Source organism: Chelonia mydas, chromosome 7 (assembly GCF_015237465.2).
Source record: "Chelonia mydas isolate rCheMyd1 chromosome 7, rCheMyd1.pri.v2, whole genome shotgun sequence".
Classification (NCBI taxonomy): Eukaryota; Metazoa; Chordata; order Testudines; family Cheloniidae; genus Chelonia; species Chelonia mydas.
The window spans coordinates 60,055,070-60,081,358 of NC_057853.1; the positions used below are offsets into that span (position 1 = coordinate 60,055,070).

Genomic DNA, 26,289 nt, shown 5'->3' on the forward strand with positions numbered 1-26,289 from the left:
ACCAAATCAAGCCTTAGGTGCATTGCAAAGACAGCGACATGCAAGTATTCATTGTTGCTCCCTGTGCTGTGCCTGTTCTGGTGATTTTAAAAAGTATTTTAACTCACACAAATGTCTTAAAGGTGCATTAATGGAATATTGTGGTTTGGAGACAATACACAAAGCATGCTCAACCTTGCCTCAAGTTTGCCCCTCCGTGTGTACTGTAGACCACATGGAGCACTCTCTGCAGGGTCTGGGAATGGAGAGCTACAGAAGTAGCTGACTTCCCCTTTGCAGAAAAACAAAAAACAGGGAGGATCTGAGTATGGAGGGCCCTTCTGTATATGGATCATGTGTAACTGAGGCCATAGGTCTATTTATTAAATCCCTCTTCCTGTTCCCACTGTGCTAGCTGCTCCGAGTCTGAAAGCAGAACCCTTCCAACCCTCACTGAAAAGATTTGCCCGAGCATAAAGCCCAGTATGGTACAGCACTGGTTTGCCATAACATTTGTGCCTAAAATTTCAGGTTTGGGGTGGGACAAATGTTGAGACTTTTCTCCCTGTCTAGGTTAACAAGTAGGGCATAGACCACCAGTGGCACCTTGGCCTCTCCCTGTGGCACGTCCTGAGGACTGAAATGCTGTAGTCTAACAAAAGTCTTTGTGCTTAATATTATAGTGACATCTGGGTTAAAATTAATGGCCTATGATATACAGGAGGTCAGACTAGATGATCTAATGGTCCCTTCTGGCCTTAACCTCTATGAAACTAAGTATATGAGCCACCAGTGATTCAGTATAAGACAGCATGGGTTATGTGAGCACTTCACAAAGTGGCCCGTTTTCCTATTACTGCATTGACTTTATAACTGTGCAGCTCATGAGCTGCCATAGTTTTTGTCGTTAAACCCTGTTTCCTGAAATGGATCACTAAACAGAGCAATATCTGGGTATGTATTGGATTGAAAATTGGCAGACAGTCTCCACCTGGGAGGACAACTGCACCAAATTTTTAAAAAACAAATCAATACGGGTACTGCTTTTTAATTCAAAGAATTTTTCAATTGGCTTTAGCTGCCATTTTACATTACTCTAATAAAAAGGATTCTGACCTGCAATTTGGGATGTGTGACTGGTCTTGAGGAGAAAACTTCCTGCAGTTGAGCTAGATGCAGTATAATGAAAATAAAAATAGCAATAAATTATTTATGCTCTGTGATCATGATCATATTAAACTATGGGCTAAATCCTACAGTCCTTACTGAGTCCTCAAGGGTCTGGCCCATTGAAATCCATAGGAGTCTTTTCACTGAGTTTAAAGGGCTTTATATCAGACCTTATAGGCAGAGCTCTCATTGACTTCAGTGGGAGTTTTGACTGAGGCAGGAGTGCAATATTTTGTGCTCTCTCTGAATGGGAATCACTTGACGCATTACTAAAGTGCAGTCACCATTCTGATGGAAAGTAGCAGCTAGTTAATAGTGTACTTCTGCATAATGTAGGGCAGGAAGTAAGGGAAAACAGTACACTAAAGTGAAGAAATGTAATTCAGGCAAGCGGAATTTTACTATTCAGGCTAAGTTATCATAAACAGTTCATGTCCCTTAAAACAAAGCGATTCCATTGACTATGCCAGTTCCAAGAAAACTATTTAACTCACATTATTTACTGGCTAGTATACATCTCCAGAAATCTTATTTCCACTGTTTAGACTGTTCACCATAACAAGATTCTCTTGCAGAATTTCAGAGTGGAGCAGAATCATGGGATTTATAAAGGTGAGGGTACTTTGAGGTTTGTAGAACTTTTTGAAAAGGTAGGTAGAGAGGGCACCTTTGAAAAAACCCCAGACATGCACCTCTTGCTGTAATTAAACTTACTGCAGTATTTCCAATCCTACACACAAGGCGGATAATGCAAATAGCGCAGGGGAGCGTCTGGTGACTCCAGTTTCTGCTGAATGGGAGAAAGCTTGTAAGATCCTTCATAAGAGACATAAGGCCCAATTCCTATTTATACCACTCCAGCAACCACTCCAAGGCCATTTTAAGGCATAGGACTGTAGGTTCAAACCTAGGGTCCCAGCTGCTGGAGACATTTCATGAATCTGAGCTTTCAGTTAGAGGAGGAAAGTAGCATATTGCTCTCATGCTTAAGAAAAGCTTGAAAATGACAGCTGAGGATGCAGTGACACTTACCTTCATCTGCATACAAGCTGAATCAATTGCTTTGGGGGTGTGAACTGCCCAGGCACCTCAATGAGGTATTACCACTAAGACCCACTGCTTTGGGGGACCCTGCCAATACCACCCCAATGAAGAACACTGTGGAAGGATAAGGAGAGTGCAGTGTAGCTGGCCTGCCCACCTAAGGGATGTAAGAAATGGGGGACTCCCCCCTCCCCCCGCTGCCTATAAGGGAGTAGAGCTTTTGCTGTTGCTCCTGCAAAGACGGGGCAGCCCAGGCAGCTGTCCCTGCCTCTCTGGGAAGAGAAGGAGGCACCATGCCAATGCCCAAGGGAGTGGGCAGGGCTATGGGTGGAGCGATATCATGGTGCACCTAGGGTCCCAGATTGCCCCTTTGCAGTGGTAGAGTAAAGGGTGGTGTAAAGGGGCAATAATGTAAATATAAACCAGGCCTTTAGTACCCAACCTTCAGCCTCCTCATTCCCTATTCTACTAAACTACAACAGCTAAAACATTTAAAGTCAGCTGGGACAGAATCAAAATGTGGCTCAACATGTCAGGCCACAGCAGGCACAAACTCACTTCTGTTAACATTGAATATGCCTTTATTAATAAGAAAATCAGCTATTAATTATTTGTATTCTCATAGTGCCTAGGAGCCCCGCTCATGGACCGAGACCCTACTGTGCTGGATGAAAAGACGGTCCCCACCCCAAAAGCTACAAATGGCTCAGATTGTAGTAATCATTCACTGTTCTCTTCCTGCAATCTCTGTGCATGGTCCTAGTGAATAAACATTGCTACATGTCTGAGTTCTCCAACAATAAAAACCTGTGTCTGATCCGTTTTGCCTTCACCCTGCAGGTCCAAGGAGAGGGTAGAGTGAGCCTGCCCTTTGAACAGCCCTTGCTCTGAAATGTGTGGCTGCCATGGCTGTTCGTTCACTCTCTGAGGTTCTCAAATGGCCAGGTACAGGAACGGATGAAAAGCCTTATTCATGAACCAGGCCCAGCTACACCACAGGCAGGTAGGGACAACACCTTTTGTTTGCTCAGGGATTTTTCACCCAGTGCCCTGCAAGGAGTCACTCTGAAGCTGAAAGGGATTTCAGTCACCTAATGACTTCAGTGCTGCTCCATGTGAGTAATGGCTTGGCCATGCAAACTACACTGCACATCCCCACAAACTAGAGGGGAAAACCAGAAAGTCACAGGTTATCGGAAGGATCCTTTTACTGTGACTCTAAACCCATTTTCAGTTCCTCTGCTCAGAGCACTTCACTGCACTCACTCAGAACCATTCCCCCTCCACTCGCAAAGTTTGTCAGGAGACCGGGGTGTTTACTACCTTGGAACTAGGTTTGCCAATTTTGGACAGACATATTCCTGGAGGTTTTATCACATGACATGATCTTTAATTAAAGATTAATCTTTAAATTCCGGGAGATTCCAGGACAATCCTGGAGGGTTGGCAACCCTACTGGGAACCAATAGACCCTACCTCCTGGCCGGATTCACCATTACCTCCTGTAGTCATTTACACTAGTGCGAAGTGGGTATAAAACATGGCCATGCTGATTTAGGAGCCTTTTACTTTTCTCTGAACCATTTAATTATTTACACCAGTGCAAAGTGAATCAGGCTTAAAATGCCTGCAGTTGAGTTGTATTGGCTCCCAGTAACTAAATAAGCATGGTTAGAAAGTTTGATACCCAAAAATTAACCAAAGAACAACTGGCTGGGGAAAGACATAAACATGCAAAGGTAAAGAAGTTTAAAGAAAATCTGCTTCGTGGACACCGCTTCTCTCACCAGTGGCAATCCCTTTCAGCTCACCTTAAGTCCAGCCATTAACATTTGATGCCTTCTGCAAATGGATCAAAATATGCACAAGTGATGTATATCAGTCTAATAATAAGATACAAGTTAACCTTTGTGGTCATGTTGCTTTGCACATGTCAGAACATGGGCAGCAGCATTGTGCATACACAGGAGTCTGGATAACTGGGAGGGGAAAGCCAGGGTAGAGGAGATGAGGGCATCCGTGTGGATTCCAGCAGGTGTGGAATTGTGGCATACTCCAGCACTGTTACTGACGCACTGCTGAGATATTGCAGCTGGGGTTTGGTGCTAACTACCTGAATTGCAGGGATGAATGAGAAGGAAATTCAGAACAGGTTGGTATTGCTGACAAAGTATACAGATAGAACCAAGACATACTGCTGATTTCTTTAGTGTTGCATGTTCTAACACTAGTAGCTGGTTGCTGGTTACACCCAATGCTGATGCTGAAGAACTATTGACAGTAATTGTGACTGACTAAATAGTTTTTCCAGGGAGACTGGCCTTATTTGTTTAAAGGTCTCTTTAGCACCCTCTAACACAGATTTCTGCTCTGGAGAGCTACACTCAGGATCTTATTTTTCAGTCATCGCTTCCTTCTCCCCTGCTCTGCTTGACTCAGTGGCCCAGCCCTTCCTCTGACTTCCTCTTCCTGGCTGAGCTTCCATCAGAGTCCCCTCCCTTCCTTCATGATTGAGTGGGGAATTTTATTTTGGGGGAGAGGGGAAGGCAAGGGGATGGACTGGTAACTACCAAACACCTTCCACATGTCACACAGCAGAGTCTGAACCTTTTAAATCTTGACAATGGTCTTTTGGCGCCAGATGCTGTCACCTTTCTTCATGCTGAATAATAACCCCACTCCTCACATAGTCCTTTTCATTTCAGTGGGACCACTCAAGGAGTAAGGTGGTACACTCACTGATAGGAAGGATGGCAGAATGGGGCTTTTATTGAATAGTCAAGGAAAAGGAAGACAACCACTGTGAGGACTATTGTACGTAGGCTGATAGCAGAGACCACAGAGGGCTCTTCGTGCGAGGATATCCATCTACAGGTATTTGAAGGTCTTTAAATGTCAAAGAGCAAGGGAGTCCGAAAGGCTGGAACTAGGAATAATGAACTTTTAGGCTAGTTGGCACACACTGAAGTCTGAGAGAGGGAGGATAGTCTGATGGTTAAAGCACCAGACTGGGATGTAGAATATCAGGATTCAGTTCCTAGCTCTGTTACTGACTTCCGGTGTGACCTTTGGCAAGTCATTGAACACCTCATTTCTCCATCTAAAATGGGAATAATCCTTCTTCTTTGGGCTGTCTTCCCTATTCACATTATAAGCTCTTTGAGGAAGGATCTCTCACTACGTGTACAGCATCTAGCACAAGACTCCGAGAAGCGGGGGCCTCTAGGGGCTACTGGAATATAAATAATTATTATTTGTGGGACTATTTTTAAACACTTTTGCAGGTTGCATTTTTTTAAATAAAGAACATTGCTTTCCTTACAACATAAATACTTCTGCATGCACGTGATTGCTGTAACTCCAAAAGCAACAATTGTGTAGGGAAGGTGGATTTTTACTTTTATAAAGATGTGGAGTTTTTTTTTAAAGGTTTATATACCTTTAAGATATGGATACTGTTGGAGATTTTGTGAGATACATAGCTTATAACAACATCCATAGGCCTAGATGTGCAATGGGATCTGCTCATACAGACCATGTTCTTTTCCACCCCTACAGAAAATTTCTACTCTTCAGCAAAAAACTAAATGCCAAAATCACTTGATTTGAAAATGGTGCTGCAGTGCCTGATGGGAATTGTATAGTCTGGATGACTCATGCTCTCTCACTCCTCTGGAGGCCAGGTTCCTTCACTGGGCTACATCTCCCCTGATGCACTACAGTCTCCAATCTTGCCTATGCGTTTAACATTTATGCATGTGCTTAACTTTAATGGGAGTTTTCACGCGCTTAAAATTAAGCATGTGTGTAATTATTTCCAGGAATAACTAGCTGTACTCAAACACAAAACCCCACTAACTCCCACTACAAACAGCTTTATCTTTCACCTAGCCACCTAAAACAATAGTAAATCCCACAACTCCAGAAATAAAACCAGTTAAAACCCAAAACATTAATTATGGCAGTTAATCAAATGGTCTAAAAATAGTCCTATTACTATCAAACCCAAATCATTCACATGTAGTTAGACATGATAATTTTAACAATGCTAATGGTTAGCAAAGAACAAACTTTAGAAAAGTTTCAGAGTAGCAGCCGTGTTAGTCTGTATTCGCAAAAAGAAAAGGAGTACTTGTGGCACCTTAGAGACTAACCAATTTATTTGAGCATAAGCTTTCGTGAGCTACAGCTCACTTCATCGGATGCATTTAGTGGAAAATACAGTGAGGAGATTTATATACATAGAGAACATGAAACAATGGGTGTTACCATACACACTGTAAGGAGAGTGATCACTTAAGATGAGCTATTACCAGCCGGAGAGCGGGGGCTGGGGGGAAGAAAACCTTTTGTAGTGATAATCAAGGTGGGCCATTTCCCGCAGTTGACAAGAACGTCTGAGGAACAGTGGGGGGTGGGGGTGGGGGATAAACATGGGGAAATAATTTTACTTTGTGTAATGACCCATCCACTCCCAGTCTCTATTCAAGCCTAAGTTAATTGTATCCAGTTTGCTAATTAATTCCAATTCAGCAGTCTCTCGTTGGAGTCTGTTTTTGAAGTTTTTTTGTTGAAGTATTGCCACTTTTAGGTCTGTAATCGAGTGACCAGAGAGACTGAAGTGTTCTCCAACTGGTTTTTGAATGTTATAATTCTTGACGTCTGATTTGTGTCCATTTATTCTTTTACGTAGAGACTGTCCAGTTTGACCAATATACATGGCAGAGGGGCATTGCTGGCACGATAGCATATATCACATTGGTAGATGTGCAGGTGAACGAGCCTCTGATAGTGTGGCTGATGTGATTAGGCCCTATGATGGTGTCCCCTGAATAGATATGTGGACACAGTTGGCAATGGGCTTTGTTGCAAGGATAGGTTCCTGGGTTAGTGGTTCTATTGTGTGGTGTGTGGTTGCTGGTGAGTATTTGCTTCAGCCCCCAACTAAAACCTCTCCAACGCATCATCAAGGATCTACAACCTATCCTGAAGGACAACCCATCACTCTCACAGATCTTGGGAGACAGGCCAGTCCTTGCTTACAGACAGCCCCCCAACCTGAAACCTAATTCTGTCAAGAATTATAACATTCAAAAACCAGTCGGAGAACACTTCAATCTCTCTGGTCACTCGATTACAGACCTAAAAGTGGTAATTCTTCAACAAAAAACTTCAAAAACAGACTCCAATGAGAGACTGCTGAATTGGAATTAATTTGCAAACTGGATACAATTAACTTCGACTTGAAAAGAGACTGGGAGTGGATGGGTCATTACACAAAGTAAAACTATTTCCCCATGTTTATCCCCCACCCCCACCCCCTACTGTCCCTCAGACGTTCTTGTCAACTGCGGGAAATGGCCCACCTTGATTATCACTACAAAAGGTTTTCTTCCCCCCAGCCCCCGCTCTCCGGCTGGTAATAGCTCATCTTAAGTGATCACTCTCCTTACAGTGTGTATGGTAACACCCATTGTTTCATGTTCTCTATGTATATAAATCTCCCCACTGTATTTTCACTGAATGCATCTGATGAAGTGAGCTGTAGCTCACGAAAGCTTATGCTCAAATAAATTTGTTAGTCTCTAAGGTGCCACGAGTACTCCTTTTCTTTTTGCGAAACTTTAGAAAGAATCCCATAAAAGTATTCAAAAGCTAAACCAAATAAATTTAAATTTAAAACTCATAATGGAAATGAAAGCCATCAAAATACCTTAAAGTTTTCTACAAATCCTTTAAATCATGAAAAATCATGACAATTTTCATTTATAAAAACCAAACAACACAAAACCACACCATCGGTGAGGATTTGGGATTTGATCCTAGGATCTTTTGCAGGAGCATTTGGCATAGTTTTGTAAAGTTGGATGCCAACATCTGCTATTTCTAACTTGTATTTTTGATTAGAGGCATTATTGGCAAAATATATATAATTTTTACATTTTGGGAATTATTTATTTCCAAAGGGAGAACTGAGGAAGCATCTCTACTTAACCTAGACAAAAACACCACAAAACATTGTGTAGGGAACAATTCTGCACTGGCTAAAGGATGAACAAGGTGATTTAACAGGCATTTTCCACATCTGATTTGCACATTGCACTCCTCAGTGACACTGGTTAGAGCAGAGGCAGTCACAATGGCTGAGGAGGTAGTGTATAGTCTTGTACTACTCAAGTTTGTTTGATCAGTTACAACACTTTATAGAGCATAAAGCAAGGTCATCCCAGGAGAGAGCTTTCCTGTGTGATTCTGTTTTAGCACTCAGAACTTGGATTATAAACATCTGTTCCAGACTAGAGAGAGGAAACTTCACTTGACTCGAGCCCTGTCTACATTACAAAATAGAGCTGTTGCAGAAAATGGTTGCAGCTGAACCAGCACTGATCACTATTTAGCTGTAAGTGGAGACAAAGACAATTTATGTTCAGAGCAGTTTCAATGAAATTGCTATTGTATTGACAGGAGCCAATACAAATACTTTCTGGGGTACGTCAGCTGGGATATGCACAGCATGGGCTAGATGAAACATTGCTGACCAGGTCCTCTTGTACGTACTTACAGCTCAACCATGGCCAGATCCAAGTCCAAGCAGTTTATTTACCAATTCTTTTTTAACGGTCAGCTTGCTGACTGCTGTAAAGAATTCTCATAGGTTGGTAAGGCACTGTTTTTTTCTTTACTGAAGCCATGCTGGTTAATTCCTATCATACCATGTGCATCCAAGTGTTTTATTGTTTTTGCTAATTTACTTAGTGCTGACGAAAGGTTCAGTAGTATAATTTACTAGGTCACAAGGACAGTTAGCTTAACACATAGGAGGGGGGGGGGTTCTCTTTAAATTCTGGAGATCAACAGCCAAGCCAGTTGGTGCCAGCTGTGAGCAAGCAGTATGGTCCGAGTTTCTCATGCATTGGAATCAGATATAATTGTACAATGTGGTACAGAGACCCCAGGTGGAACTTTCTAACAAGTACCTTTGTTTCTTGTGGGCTGCTTAAGATATGCACAGTACAAGGCAAATTCATCCCTGGATTCTGTCCATGAATTTGTCCCTATGACTTACATGAAGTTTATCTAGGTCCCACACATGCAACTTCAGAACCAGTGACATTACAGTACAGCTTTGCTATCCAAGGTAGCAGTTCATCTAATGTAAGTGACCTCCCGGGACAGAGTAGGAATCAGAGTAGGACTCAGAATGGGATGGTGCATCTAGAAGGAGGATGGCGAGCAGCCACGGCACCACCTACTTCATGTCCACCTTCATGGAAGAAGCAAGAGCAGTTTTCAGGGTCAAGTGAAGTAGGTAGCTCCTTGCACGCCCTTGCTCCCCTGCATACGTATGCAGGTAAGTTCATGTTGGAGCCTCTAGTAATATCAAATCAGGTCTCTAAACACCACAAGCAATTTATGGGCCTAACTGTGCAAACACTGGCTAGCAGGCACAGTGTTTACTCCTGTGAAGTCTCATTGAAATCAATGGAACTATTAATGGGTGTAAGTTCTACTCCTGATACGAAGTCTTTGCAGAACCAGGCTTTATAATACTTAACAACAATACTCCACTCTCTCATGACATCTTCCATCCAAGGCTCCCAAAGTACTTTATAAAGCTATGCATGAAAAACATGGGAGACAGCTATAATTTTATCAATATTATGTGTATCTCTATTTGCTTGATGATTATAGGGAGGCCTGCTGTATGGAGGGCTAAAGGTTAACTCAGTACTAGCTGGCTTGCAGCCCAGACAGGAAGCCAGACAGTGACTTCAACTCAACTGCTGGTACTCAGATGGACAATGCAGAGGTTAATTCCTTTGAAGATTACCTCCTCCTGGGCCTCTCAAGCAGGAAAAGTGAAACAAAGCACTTGGGAGGGGTTAAAAGTCTCAGCCCAGAGGCTAAGAGGGAGACAAAGAGAGGCAATGACTGCCATGGAGACACTGTCCCTCCACACCCAGACATTAGGGGTTGGGGGAAGTTACACATGCCTAAAGCTGGTAGGTAGGAGAAGATGCATTTAGGCCTTTTGTTATTTTCAGACTTTTCTTCTCTGTTCTGTCCCTGTGAGTAAATAGGTAATGCTTTGTTCTGAAGAGGCTGGTCTGAGTTACTGCATTTAACTACTGGTCACAAGCCTCTATGGCAGATACCAAAACCAGCTGGACCTGCTAAGGAAACATGGAAGGCAAACTGGTCTGCAGTAACCTGGAGACTCAGTTTAAAAGTGGGGTGAATCATGGGATTCCACCCCAAGAGAAGCTGAGGTGCTGGGCTTGGCACTTAAAGAGGTGCCTGTGAAGAGACAAAGAGGGTCAAAGGTATAGCTTACCCTGAACTGTGACACTAATTCTCACAGTATACCTGGAAGGAAAGTAGTCTCCTGTGTGGTGGAATGTGGTATCCATTCTGCATCAGCAACAGGTTTTAGAAGGGGAAAGAGAAGAATAACTTTCCCAGTAAAGCCATCAGGGGAAAAGAAGGCAGAAGATAATTTTATTAAGATAATGTTGAAGTAAAAAGAAAATGGTACAGAGTTTAAGCATAGAAGTTTCTGGTTATCAGGGAATAAGGTACAGATTATCAAGGGGTGTGAAATTCAGTTTAGGAACGGGTGGCGTAAGGAATACATAATCTGCAATCTCCCCGATTGGGGGTGAAAGTTTAACCGGTCAAAGTACAGACATTGAGATATGGGGGTATGTTGTCCATATAATGGCTATGTTCAGGTGTGGAGTATAATGAGCGGATACGATGATGGGGATGGATCTACCCTCATTTGGTGGGATTTAATGTTCAGTGAGTTTATGGTTCCAGTTCATATGGTTCAATGGAAAAAGTCTCTCAGTCCCTTTCCCATAGTTGATGCACGATGTCGTACCGGCTCACATCTCCTGGTACTGTCGGTGGCCGGTGATGTGTTCGATGTAGATGTCCCTGGACCATCGGATGGTGTCCGAGACCATGAGGCACCGCATGAGCCGTGCGTAGCATCGACCGATTCCACAGGTCCGCAGCACACGCTAGTTGCAGGGGTCCCAAGCGCCCAGGGCTCCGACGATCAGGGCATCCACCTGCACCTCGTAGCCCTTTGCTCTCAGGGTGTCAGCCATGGGGGCGTATTTTTCCAGCTTACGAGCTCGGGCTTCGTGGAAGGCCAGGGTCCTGTTCTCGACGGAGACCGTGATGTCAACAAGGATGATCTTTTTCAACCACAATAGTCTCCCCAAGGGGAGGTGCACCATTCCTGGAGGTACTGCAATACCAGGTCGATGCGTGGAGTGGATGGAGAAAGGTCCTATTCCATCTCCCTGTTTCAAAAATCCATTTAATATATAGTCCTCAGATAGAGGACGTAATCTACTCCAAGATGGAATCTGGCCAGAATGTTGTGGCCAATATCTCTGCTGTCATCAGTAGTGTTGATGAATCTGCCAGTGATCACATGTGGACAGGACCTCAGTTTTACATCTTACCCCCCCTAAAACCATGCTGGGGCGTTGGTTCAGCACTGACTCAGAGGGCAGAGTGCCATCTACTGAATCACCAACACCACTTCCTGCAGGACTTTGGGTTTTTGGATGTGGTATTTCCAAGTACTGATTAGATTTGTGGCTGCTTAGCTAAGGATATCACAGAAAGGATATGGGTGCAAGACATATAGGTTTTCCATAGGTACAGAAGAAGTATTTGAAATGAAATATCCTGTCGTATTACACAAAAAACTTGAAGTGGGTTATGCAAATATATACTGTTGCTCTGTTAGGTGCTGTTCACGTCTTACAGCAAGGAAAACTCATTTCAAATACAGGAAAGAAGGCAACATTATCTGTCCTTTGTGTCCCGTGCCTCCTCCAAGACACTTTAAGGAATGCACTTCTAAGAGAGGCAAAGAGTCCTGATGGCACCTTATAGACTAACAGACGTATTGGAGCATAAGCTTTCGTGGGGGAATACCCACTTCGTCGGATGCACAGCATAAGCTTTCGTGGGTGCATGTATGCATCCGACGAAGTGGGTATTCACCCACGAAAGCTTATGCTCCAATACATCTGTTAGTCTATAAGGTGCCACAGGACTCTTTGCCACTTTTACAGATCCAGACTAACACAGCTACCTCTCTGATACTTCTAAGAGAGTAGTCATCTTACTTAACAGCTAGGCATGGTTATCTCATATTACAAAGAGATTAGCCAAACTTTTCTGGGAGAGTTATACTTTTATCTGTAACTTTGGTTGAAGAGTAACAGCCGTGTTAGTCTGTATTCGCAAAAAGAAAAGGAGTACTTGTGGCACCTTAGAGACTAACCAATTTATCTGAGCATAAGCTTTCGTGAGCTACAGCTCACTTCATCGGATGCAGAATTTGTTCTGCAGTTTCCACAGTATGCATCCGATGAAGTGAGCTGTAGCTCACGAAAGCTTATGCTCAAATAAATTGATTAGTCTCTAAGGTGCCACAAGTACTCCTTTTCTTTTTGGTTGAAGAAATCTTCTTTTTAAATAACTCCTAGATACATGTGCGCACACACCCATGCCCCAGCTCAAATGTATTTGTCCCTTGATATGAAAAAGAAAAGATCACAGCCTCTGGCTCCCTGCATAGTAGGTGGCTGGCTCTAAATGGTTAAACAGCACATTTTCACTGAGGTGGTGCTGGCATGCCAGCACAAACAGCCACAGTTGTACAGGATATATAACTTGTTCCTGCAACCCTGCCAAGTCCAGGCAACCTCCCCTGGAATTTGACTGCTCTTTTATAATTCCTGTGAAGAAAATTTTGCTCATATAGATGTTTGCAAAAAAGCAGCTGGAAAGGATTAGGAACATGTTTGAAATGAAGTTATAAGTTAGGACTGTTTGAGATCCTTACGTATGAATTTTTCACTGTTTACCCAACTCTAGCTGTTCCCCCTTTGCTGGCTTTTTAAAATCAATTTAACTGTCTCCATAAGAGATCCTGGTGAAGAATCCAAAACTTCCCCAAACAATCTTCTCTAACTAGTGCTTACTAATTTTTGTGTCCCTAAGCAAGGCCAAGGATTGAAACAGCTGGAGACTGAGCTAATCCAATTTATAACCAAGGCTCCTCACAAATGGAGCTGTGGGATGCCTGGGAGGTCTTACATCAGCCAGCTCATGGCCAGACAGGAAGACCCAATCCAACCATGATAGTGCATTAAAATTTCCTCATTGCAGTTAATGGGAGTTTCTGGTGCACAAGCACTGGAGCATCAGTGATGCTGGAATAACCCTATTAATGAGTTTCTCCAGACAGTGACTGTACTGTGCGTGTGCGCCCTGAACACTCCGTAAACGGAGACTCAAGCCTAAGATGAGCCAAAAGAGCAGGTTGTATGTAAGCCACTTAGAAGCTGTGCCAGGCTTGTCTCAGCCAGAAGCTGCTTTGTGCAGAGTGAGGAGTGCTGCTACCTATGATGCAAGGGGTGCGCTGAGCCATTAGGGAGGTCAATGGGGCATCTTCCATGGCCACTACAATAAAATACTTTAGCCTACAGGAATCCTAAGGACCCAGTATGATGCATCAAAAGAGTCCACTGCTAGAGAACACAGATTCCACTAAGCAGGATGGTAGTAATACAGTAAAACAATAATCAATCAGGAGTACACCACTGCATTCAAGAATTCAGTGCACACTGACTATGGATAAGATCCATTATTACTACAATCCCATGTGGGATTGTAAAAACAAAAGCTTTTCCTTGCGAGACCTCACATCCTCAGCACAACTGAAGAGCCTGTGAGAGCTTTTGGGACAGACCTCCAAGATGAGGAACGGCAGATAGCTGGGGCTATATCCCGATAAGCTCATATTCCCTGGCCAAGAGATTCTGTCATGTTGTAGAAAGATAGGATGATGGTGCCTTTTAGCAGCATTTGTAGCACTAGAGCCTGGGAATTTATTGACCTTTGGGGAAACTTTTCCTAGCCATTCTAAACACTTAATGCTTCCAAAGATGTTCTTCCTTATAAGGATTGAATATCAGTCTCCTTTTCTTTGGTCTTTACTCCTTCTCCTGGATTTATATTTCTTTTCTGCTCTTGAAGTCAACTTTGACAAAGACAACTTTGTGGAAGATGTCTGTAGCATCTTTGCCAAAAGAATCTAATAAAGGTGGCTTAATTTTTTTATTTTCCTTAATAGAGCAATCTTGCCATCGGCCCCAGAAATGATGGCATTTTTGTCTGCAACATCCTTGTTATCTCCAACCCATATCTCACAGCATCATTCCTGAAAATTTACACATCATACCAACAGGTGTTTACAAACTTCCTGGCAAGCTGCAATTCTTAACTAAACTACAGCTTCTGGACTACATTTGGCTCTAATGGGGTTGTTCGCAATTGCACAAGAGCTGAATTTGGCCTGCTAATGACATTGGAAGTGTACCATCTGGAAACATCTACATGTAGAGTCACGCATCACCCTGTTTCAAAGCTTCTAATAAATTCTGGAAATGTTCCACGGTCTTTACTGAAAACTTGAATATGATGTATGGTTCCTCCTTTACCTTTTAACTAGGGCTGTCAAGAGATTAAAAATATTAATCATGATGTTAAACAATAATAGAATATCATTTATTTAAATATTTTTGGATGTTTTCTGCATTTTCAAATATATTGATTTCAATTACAACACAGAATACAAAGTGTACAGTGCTCACTTTATATTTATTTTTAATCAGAGGTGAAAGTAACCCAGTACGGTCCGGTATAGCATACTGGCAAGAGCTGGTGCGCCGTACCGGACCGGCTTCCCCAGGTGGCAATTTAAAGGGCCTGGGGCGCCCAGCAGTGGCTGGAGCCCCAGGCCCTTTAAGTTGCTGCCAGAGCCCCACTGCTGGAACGCCCAGGTAGCAGAGGTGGCCGGGAGCCCTGGGGCTCCCTCGGCGATTTAAAGGACCCAGGGCTCCGCTGTGGGTAGCAGCGGCCGGGAGCCCCTGGCCCTTCAAATCACCACCGGAGCCCTCAGCCGCCACTGCTACCCTGCGGCTCCAGCAGCAGGACTCGGGCGGCAATTTAAAGGGCCCAGGGCTCTGGAGCCCCGAGCCCTCTAAACGGCTCCCAAGCCCCAGGGCTCCCAGCCACCTCTGCAGCTGGTAGCTCCAGTGGTGATTTAAAAGACTGGTGCTCCGAGCTGCCTCTACTGCAGCCGGAGCCCGTGACCCTTTAAATCTTGATTTAAAGGGCCCCGGGCTCTAAAGGCCCTGCCTCTTCTGGTTGAGGCCCCGCCCCTTCCGGTCAAGGCCCCGCCCCTGCTCAGGACTCCAGCGTACAGGTAAGTCCTTTAAGTTGCTTTCACCCCTGTTTTTAATACAAATATTTGCACTGTCAAAAACAAAGAAATAGTATTTTTCAATTCACCTAATACTAGTACTGTAGTTCAATCTCTTTATCATGAAAGTTGAACTTACAAATGTAGAATCATGTACAAAAAATAACTGCATTCAAAAATAGAACAATGTAAAACTTTAGAGCCTACAAGCCCACTCAGTCCTACTTTTTGTTCAGCCAATCGCTCAGTCAAACAAGTTTGTTTACATTTGCAGGAGACAATGCTGCCCATTTCTTGTTTATAATGCCACCTGAAAGTGAGAAGAGGTGTTCACAGGGTGCTGTTGTAGCAGGCGTCGCAAGATATTTACCTGCCAGATGCGCTAAAGATTCATACATCCCTTCATGCTTCACCCACCATTTGAGAGGACATGCGTCCATGGTGATGACGGGTTCTGCTCGATAAAGATACAAGGCAGTGCAGACTGACGCATGTTCATTTTCCATCATCTGAGTCAGATGCCACCAGCAGAAAGTTGATTTTCTTTTTTGGTGGTTTGGGTTCTATAGTTTCCGCATCAGTGTGTAGCTCTTTTAAGACGTCTGAAAACATGTTCCACACTTTATCCCTCTCAGATTTTGGAAGGCACTTCAGATTCTTAAACCTTGGGTCGAGTGCTGTAGCTATCTTTAAAAATGTCAGATTGGTACCTTCTTTGCGTTTTGTCAAATCTGCTGTGAAAGTGTTCTTAAAATGAACATATGCTGGGTCATCATCTGAGACTGCTATAATAAGAAATATATAGCAGAATGCAGGTAGAACAGAGTAGGAGACATACAATTCTCCCCCAAGGAGTTCAGTCACAAATTTAATTAATGCATATTTTTTTAATGAGCATCATCGGCATGGAAGCATGTTCTCTGGAATGGTGGCCAAAGCATGAAGGGGCATACGAATGTTTAGCACATCTGGCATATAAATACCTTACAATGCTGGCTACAACAGTGCCATGTGAACGCCTGTTCTCACTTTCAGGTGACGTAAATAAGAAGCGAGCAGCATTATCTCCAGTAAATGTAAACAAATTTGTTTGTCTTAGTGATTGGCTGAATAACAAGTAGGACTGAATGGACTTGTAGGCTCTAAAGTTTTACATTGTTTTGTTTTTGAGTGCAGTTATGTAACAAAAAAATCTACACCTGTATTGCACTTTCACAATAAAGAGATTGCCCTTCAGTACTTGTATGATTTCTTTTGTTTATCATTTTTACCGTGCAAATATTTATAATTAAAAATAGTAATATAAAGTGAGCACTGTACACTTTGAATTCTGCGTTATAATTGAAATTAATATATGTGAAAATGTAGAAAAACATCCACAAATATTTAATAAATTTCAATTGGTATTCTATTGTTTAACAGTGCTATTAAAATTGTGATTAAGTGCAATTAATTTTTTAAATCATGATTAATTTTTTTAAGTTAATCACGTGAGTTAACTGCAATTAATTGACAGCCCTACTTTCAACATATCTATGTTCCAGGTACAGATTTTTTTTGCAGATACCGCCTGCTCTCGAGGACACATTCTCCACCATATCCCAAGTCATTCCAAAAGCTGTGTAAGAGTACCATAATACTTCAGTACTTACAGACAGCTCAATACTCAAAGAACTTCCTAAGGGAGAGTTAACTCATTGTTGCCATTTGGCAGGTATGTATAGTGACGTGCAAAGAGGGTAAGCACACAAAAGATACATGCAGTCAGTGACAAAACCAGGAACAGCACCCAGCTGCCCTGACCCTCAGTTCCATGCTCTATTTTCTGGAACCTACTGCTTCCAAAAGCAAAAGGTATATATATTCTTTCTGCTTAATACCACAACTTGAACATGGATTTCCTTTGGTTTTGCAACATGTGTCTGTTTATCCTCTTTTCCTGTGTTTTCTCACTCATTTGGAGAAGGATTAGTTATTCTCAGTGATTATTTAAGATAGAAAAAAATGTTAGATGATATAAGTTACATCCTGTGTACATCACAAGATCCAAAGACAATATACATTCCTTTTTAATATGAATCACAGTGGGAAGGACAGAGAAAACACCATTAGACAGTTAATGCCAAGCAGTGCAAGAAAAGCCGATAAGTAAAATTTTCAAAACTGTCCAAGTGACTTGGGAGCATATGTTCCATTGACTTGAAAATGGTATGTAGCCTTTGAGTGCCTAAGTCACTTCTGAAAATGAGATGTTAAGTGCTTTTGAAAAAAATTTACCCAAAGCTCCTGTATTTATTTTGCCATTTCTGTAACGATAATAGGGGCATAAGGCTATTTGTTTAGGACCAAACTGTAAGTTTGTGAAGTGTTTCTACTGAGTTTTATAATATGCTGCTGCACTTTTAAGTCAACAGAAAATTCTGTAGCCAAATGCCAAAAGCAGCAGTGTTAACTCAACTCCTAACCTAAATGAACCTCTTTCACCACAAGGAAGAGAACTCCACAGCGACTGAAATAGTAACATTAGCAAAGAAGGCGAGGGAAGCAGCACTTTTATAAAATGTTGTCTTTATTCCTGCTCCTCTCCCTCTTCAAAAGGGAACTCTCAGCTAGAAGGGGATTGGGTAAGAGTCCATCACTACATCGCTGTAGCTAGGCATAGGATTAGCTGCCACAGGGGATATATAGACAAGAAAGGCCATGCTAGTGCACTGCGCTCTGTCATGTTAGGGGTGGTATGGATTATAAAGGGTTTTTTTATTGTTTGTGGAGACAGGAAAAGAGGGTTCTAAGTGCCTAGATACCCTAGGTCAGATTCTCATCCTTGTTACACAAGTATAAGTCCAGAGTAACGCCAATTACATAAGTGGAGTGATTGGATTTATAAACAGAGCAACTGAAATCAGCATCTGGGCTTCTGATTCTACCAGATATTTTGGAAACCAATCCTGTTCCATTGAAATCAGTGGCAGCAAGACTAGGACCCTCCTGTTCTAATATCTGTTTCAATACTATGTACAACATTTTAAGGAGCATAACACAGTAACTTGGAGTTGGTTCTGTATTCTTTATTCACATTCCTGATTCCTGCAAGCACTTCCATTGAATTGAATTGTGTTTCAAGGGATAGGTAAGAAATAAATATTACAACTACAAGAAAATTCTGCTTTTTTTTGTTCACCAGTTTCCATTAGCCTAGCGGCTCTGGCATAGCTTTCCTGTTAGACTGCAACATGAATAACCACCTGAGGTGTGCTGAGGGGGAAAAACTGAAACAGGCAAATTTTCCACTGAACCTGAGGGGAAAATCTCAGCAAATTTTATAATAAAGTTAGGGAAACTCTCTCTCCCCCCGCAACCCCCAGTCCACAATTTTACAAAACATTAGTCTCTCCCATCTTAAAAAATACTACCCATGACCCCACTTACCTCTCCAACTACTGCCCAATCGCCTTCTCCCTTTCATCTCTAAGCTCCTTAAAGACACAGTTTACAATTGCTATTTGGAGTTACTCCCCTCCAATTCCATCTCAAACCCTCTGGCTGCCACCCCTTGCATTCCATTGAAATTGCTCTTGCCAAAGTCTCCAATGACTTCTTCTAGCCAAAGCTCAGAAGCAGAAATTCATCATCATTCTCCTTGATCTATCAGCTGCCTTTGACCCAATCAACCATACTCTTGAAATCTGCCCTCCCTTGGCTTCCACAACGGTCCTCTCCTGGGTCTCCTCCTACCTCTATAATTCCTCCTTCAGAGGATCCTCCTTATCTCTTCTCTAACTTTCTGTAGGGATTCTACAGGGCTACGTCCTTGGTCCCTTTCTCTTCTCCTTTTATACCTTATCTTTGGGTAACCTCATTCAATTACCATCTCTGTTGACAATTCACAGATCTTCCTCTCTACTCCAGACCTGTCTCTTTCCATCCAAGCTAAAAATCTCTGACATCTTGTGGATGTCTAGCAGTCAGCTCAAGCTCAACGTCCCTAAAAAATAAACCCGTTTAATATTCCCCCTCAAGCCCTGCCCATTTTCTCCTCTCTCCGTCACTGAGGACACCACTGCAATCCTGTCCGTCACACAGGCCTATAACATGGTAATTATCTTCTCCTAAAACCTCTCTCTAGGTCCTCACATCCAGGCTCTTTCTAAATCTTGCAGATTCTTTCTGGATAACATCTCTAAGATACAGCCTTTCCTATCCATCCACACGGCTAAAACTCCCATCCGAGTTCTAATCACCTTGCATCTTGATTACTGCAGCATCCTTCTCTCTGGCCTAGACAAAGGCCATCTTGCCCCATTCATATCCAGTCAGAATGCTGCTGTGAAGATCATTTTCCTCGCCCATTGCTTTGACCATGTTACATGTCTCTTTGCATCCTTCCACTGGCTCCCCCTTCTCTATTGCAACAAACACCTTATTAAATTGCTGTTTACAAATACTGCCATGACTCCTGGGGAGTGTGAGGGGAAGGTATGAGCCTTACTTAATCAACAATATCGGTCTATATTTATTAACTATTTCTGGCTGTTTATTCTGTGCCCCCTTTTCCCCATAATAAAGTTTTCTTTGTTGTACTATGGACTCAGAGCTTGCGCAGGGGCAATATTACCTGTCAAAAGCACCCAGGGGATGGGAGGGATTCAGTTTTCCCAGGTTTCTGGAATGGGGCTTGAGCTGGTATTATTTGTTAAGTTTTTAGAAGCAACCACTAGACAATTGAATCTGCCCTTGTGCTGCCAACAGCACTTGGCAGAAGTGGTACACAGGAAGACCTTTGTGCTTTCTCCCATGTTGCCACTGACACTTGGGAGCAGCTCCCTGCCAACCGCTGAAAAGCTGCCTCATTATCCTTCTTCAAAACACTCCTGTTCTGTGATGCCTACAAAATAATCTTTTCCATGTTTAGGGCACTGGTATGCTGAGACAACTGTCAATCGTGCTGAGCAGTATCATCTCATACTTTCCTAGAACATCAACCTGTACTGTATCAACTGTTATCTCATTTTAGAATTAGATTGCAAGCTCTTTAGGGCAGGAACGGTCTCTGTCTTTTTTGTACAGTGCCTAGCACCACGCAGCCCCAGTCCATGACTAGGGCCCCCAGGCACCATCAGGGCCAGCTCTAGGTTTTTTGCCGCCCCAAGAAAAAAATTTGGGGCTGCCCCCCACCCCAGCCCTGGGGTCCCCCCTTCTCCCCTGTTGCCCCAGCCCTGGGCTCTTCCCCCCCACACCGCACCCCCCTGCCGCCCCAGCCCTGGATCACTGGTAACTCGCTCCCAGGGCGGGTCATCAGCATCCCGCTCATGACACTAGCAGGGGCGGCAGCTGCATCCACCCGACTCCTTCCCGGCGCTCAGGGGGCCCTGACTCTGCCCACTCCCCCCTCGCCTCCAGCCGGTTCGGCGCTGGCAGGGTCAGGGTACGCAGTGGGACTCCTGGGATGCGCCTCAGCCCAGGGTCCCTCCAGCTGGGGCTCCCACCTCCAAGACCAGCTGGGAATCTGGAGGGCAGAGCCGAGGGGACCACCCAGACAGGGCGCTCAGGAGCCATGGCAGGGCAGCCCCAGAGGAAGCGGCCAGCGGAGCCCCAGAGGGTAGGACGTGGGACCCGCATGGCAGCACCCCGGGCACCGGTCCCCTCTATGGCCCCGCTGTTGCTGCTGCTCCTGGCCGCCATGCCACAGCCCCTGGGCGGCTCAGGCCATTTCGCCCAGCCCTTGCTGCGGCGCTGGGGGGCGGTCGCCCTGCAACACTTGCAGACGGCTCCTCCGTGTGCCCCATGGGGCGGCCCCCAGCCCGAGTGTCCCGCGCTCCACATGTCAGACCCCGCTGGCAGCACGAACCACAGCGTCTACCTGGGTGAGCGCCTGCAGGGCCGGCCCCCAAGCAAAAAAAAAAAAAAAAAAAAAAAAAAGATGGCCCGAATGCCGCCCCTACAAATCTGCCACCCCAAGCACTTGCTTGCTTTGCTGGTGCCTAGAGCCGGCCCTGGGCACCATAGTAATACACATAATACAGACATATTTTTCTGCATACTCTGGTTAGATGTTCTACTTCTTTAGAAGTTTGGATTGGGGCCCATTTCAAAGGCACTTGATTGATTTACAATCAAAATAATCCTTTTACATATCAGGGATACAAATCTAGTTCCAGTCTGCAGCTGTTGACAGAGCTCTGCAGTTCAAGGAAGCTGGGAAGAATTAACACACACCAACTCCTGCCCTCAGGGCAGACAAGTCTCTCCTGGAGGCTATTGTTACAACTCTGAATTCCACCTGAGAGGGTGGAGGTGTAAGAGCTAACAACCACACTCTTTCCTCCCCGCAGGCCAGCAAAGGCTTCTGAGAGAGGATACTTCTCCAGGTATGGTAGGAACTATTCATACTTGTTAAGCTGCCTCTCCGCCAGGACACCTGCTATGGTGTTGGTACTGCTCGGCTAGGTGGCCCACAAGGTCAGTGCTTCCTTCCCCATGGGCAGACCAACCTAGGTTAGTCTAGGCATTTGTGGTCCTTTGCTGTGTGAGGGCCTGCTGCATGGGCAAGCAGGGAGGAATGGAGTCTCTAATGGCGTCCGGGGTGGGGATCTCTTGAAGACAACAGTGCCCAGTGGTTGTATAGCATGAACAGCTGGAGTTAGGCTGCCCCCCCAGTTATATTACTACTGGGACTTGCCTTATAGATCTCACCCTGGGAGGTTTGTTTGCGTCTCATCTTTCACTAAATCTCTCTTGTTCCTGCTGCAATGGTCTCAGAATGGAGATGCCTCAGCATCAAGAATTTGGGGGATGGGGAAGTAAATTGGCATCTGGTTCTGACCCAATTTGTCATTTTCAGTGCAGGTTACAGCTTTCTGATTGGCTGAAACTCCGCATACACAATGCTCCCTGTCAGCTCTTTCTGCGAAACTCCTGTAAATTCCCAAATGCTTGGTTTCAGTGTGCTTTTTTCAGAGCAGTATAGGGTATGTGAACATAGCATTCCCTTGAAAAACTGCCTTACAGAGTTTACGGTCAGCATTAGCAGGACAGCTGACTCACCAAAAGACTCTGTATGTTTCTGTTTGTCTTGTTTGCCTTCTGGCCTCGGAGAGTCAAAATGAGGTTCTCACCCCCAATGGGCCAGCTGATTTTAAACTAAAGATGGGCCCATGCCTGCACACAAGCGGACATTTTGGGATGTTTTATAACTGGATCCAACATCTGCACCTTAGACTTTAGACATTAATTGACTCATCACAGCATGGCATATTAGTTTGCACAGAAACAAGTGACAGATGACTATCCCAGCTCTGCACATTTTCAGGCATCTATGCAAACCCAATCAACCCCAGAGAGGGTTGGAAGCGTATACAGACTGAATCTGCTTTGGGCATTTGTCACAATCCATGCACCATAGGTTAAAGATAGATATACTGTGCACCAGTGTAGCAACCCACCAATGCAGCCACTTCTGGGGCAAAACAGGCAGCAGTGTGAGAGCACACAGCAACACTATATTGAAAAACAAGGAAGAAAAAACGCACCTCAGATACCCACTTTATACACCCAAGCTCCAAAGCAGAATGAATAAGATCAGAATGATGGCTGGGATTTATTTTCAAAGGTTTCCCAAGGAAGTTAGGCACCCAACTTCCTCCAAAGGGTTCCTAATCCTTTCAGCCTCTTTCAAAATTCCAGCTGAAGTGTCTAGCAACACTGTACTTGAGCACGATTATATTGTTTTGATTTTTCAAGCCCCGTTCCTATCTGGGCACCGCACTAAAATAGCTGAGCAAACAGTTGGTTTCTGGACTTGAGTGAAGCAAGTTTTTAAGACTGATTACACTGGCATTTGTTCAGGGATAAAAAGCAGACTATTACAGCTATTCATGGAGAAACATGCAACCTCAACCAGCTTCCCAAGAGTGGCTAGGGACCTACAGCTGATAAACTCTGATACTTTCACCAACAGGAATAAAAAAGATCACTGAAACAACACTAAGCAGGCTAAGTGCAGGACAGGAAGACAGTTAGTTTAAAAAATACAACCTGAGCAGCAGAATTATACCTAAAGGAAATGAGATCATCTTTCACTGCTTGATTAACACCACAAACAACTGACAAGTAACCTGGAGTCATTAAAGCATGAGAATTTTTATGATTCACATTTACTTAAAAATCAACTTCTTTGGAAATTCCTGACAGCCTACAGATGAGCTGTAGTTTGAGTGTAACAGTTAAAAAGGAAAATCACATATATTTGTTTAACTTATCACCCTCCAGTGTTGCAAACTTTATCAGTTTATTAAAACATAATTGTCCTCCTTGTAAGAGCCAGAAGTGACCCGATTTGAAAAATAAACTTAACTGCTAAAGGGAGAAAACGAAATGCTTTACTGAACAGGTGCCCAAGTGCGTGAACTTTCAGCTAGAATATTCTAAAACAGTGTCTGTACTAGCACATTCCTTTACACATGTACCATTAAGACTACACCCAGTATCTTGAGATCCATGCCCCTGTATTTCAGCATAACCCATTATCGGTTAGTTTTAAAGTGTAGTTCTACAGTCAAAACAGAACAGATTCAGGAAACCTGCTGTCTGCATGTATTTATATGTTCAGTTTTTTACTCCAGTGAATGCTGCAGAGATTACAGTTTACAGGAGAATAAACTGGACTCTACCTTGGCTTGCACATCCTCAGAATTGTTGGCTAAATGTCAGATGCCAGGCTATATCCAATGCTCAGTTGCATTCATGTAACTGTGTAGAAGACAGATGAGTTTTACAGATAGCTGATGGAGGGCAAACTTAGACCTGTAGAATTTCTATGGGCCACAAGCAGGGAAGAACCCAGTTTGACTTTCATATTCCAAGCTGAGTTTGAGTTTGTCCAAAACCACAACAAACAACATTTTACTGGTTGTGGGATTGATTCTGATCTCAGTTATACCAGGTGTAAATCATGAGCTACTCCATTGAATCAACAGAGTTACACCATCATAAAGCCAAATTAGAGAAATCAGAATCAGGCCCATAACAGAGCAAATACGGAGCCGTGGTCCTGCAACTGCATCCATATAGCAAGCCTGCTGCGGCTGTGCAACCCTGCTGCGGCTGTGCAACCCTGCTAGCTTCAATGGGGTCCTGCGGAAGGGTTTGTCCATGCAGCTGCAGTTGCAGGATTGGAGCCCTGATTTGGAATCACTGAGGCTTTGATTCAGCCAAGATCCTAAGAAAGTATGTAACTTTAAGGACATGAACTTTAAGGATTTAAGTGTTATTCACTTCACACATGTGCCAAAGTTCCTTACTGAATCAGGGCCTGAGGCGCTAAATCTGGAACTTATGACACCATTTTTAAGAGGCACTTTTCAGGCTAGAACTTCAGTTCCATGGAAAGTTTCTATATTTTAGATAATGCTTAAATTATTTATTTAACTGACTATTTGATAGTTCTATCTATTGGGCTTTAAATAGAGGCCACAAGAACAAGTGTATGGTGAATGCATTTTATTTCTTCCTGAGTTTAATATCTGACTATCACTTGTGAAAAAGAACATCCTGAACAAACAATTCCCAGGCTTTCACACAGGGAAATGAAAGCAAATGGAGATCTACTGCCTTTACAATCTCTTAAGCCCATACTGCTAGATAACCGAGCCCACGCTTTTTTAAAAACAGTCAGACATGTAGCACAGATACACACAGTGAACAATGTAGTGTCATACAGGAAGCAGCAGGCCAGAGAGCAAGACTTGCTCACAGGTCACCGATCTCAATTTCCGTATAGTACTGTAGATTCCTTCTTCAGCTACGTGACTTCTCAGTCTTTAGTCAAAGTCTTTCCTGGGCACATCAGCTCATTGTGGCATTAGTTCTTTGGTGATCTCTTCAGCAGGCCTTTCATTCCCTCAGTATTGCTCCCAAATATCTCAGATTTGGAATTCTGAAGGCCTCCCTTATTTTTCTGTCCCATCACAGCCTTTGCATCAGACTTGCCAAGTGAAAAATCAACCCTATGCAGAGGTTGCAGGCAAGGCCTCCCCATCACTTAAGGCAAACGATAATGGAGAAATCCTGCCTCCATAGCTGCAGAAGGTCCCATGGCAGCAGAACAAGTCCAGCCTCTGGGGAACTGTGCACTCCCACCCCCGTGCAACACAGATCCCTACTGTGGGGTTCTCCCTGTGCATCAGCACTTGGGGGCAAAGTCAGAACTGCCATAGTGCACCTCCTCCTGATCTCTGCCCCTTAGCCTGGTGGATAATGGGTGCACAGAGCTACGCCCACCACAGCCTCATTCCCCAGCACCATTTACTCAACCATTCGGGCATGAGGATTTGGTCTGAAGGAGTTGAGAGGGGGTTGTTGTGATGCAGAAGGTCTTGTCAAGCCTTTACTGTGGTGAATGTTGCCCAGTATGTCTCAAATGGAGAGACAGTGGGCCAGAACCTCCCCTAGATGTGGCCTCATTGCTGCATCTCCTCAGCCGAGGTTTCTATCCACCGTCATGCCTGTCAACATGCGATAAGCCAGTGTAGCATGGGACAAAACAGCTGAAGTGTGGAATGCTGGGATTCTGCTGCACACTGCATCCAAAGGCAGATTATGAAGGTTTTTAACTCCAGAACATTGATGTTAATATTTTCTCTGAGTGAGAGGATGAGATGTGGCAAACAAGTAGAATTTAGGGGGGAAAGGAAAAAAATCTACAGCATAATTTAGCCCATTTCTGAACTATTTCTAACGACACTGTTACAAGAGGGAAAGGAAACTAATATAACACTACAGCCACATTTAGCCCTTTT

General features: G+C 43.8%; 1 long non-coding RNA gene and 1 pseudogene across 1 annotated transcript in view; both read right to left on the bottom strand.

The window, feature by feature from the left end:
• The window catches only part of LOC119566795, a 65,154-nt gene that overhangs the window by 5,097 nt on the left and 33,768 nt on the right, over positions 1 to 26,289 (bottom strand). The window lies entirely within an intron of this gene.
• LOC114018930 lies at positions 11,428 to 11,573 on the bottom strand (annotated as a pseudogene).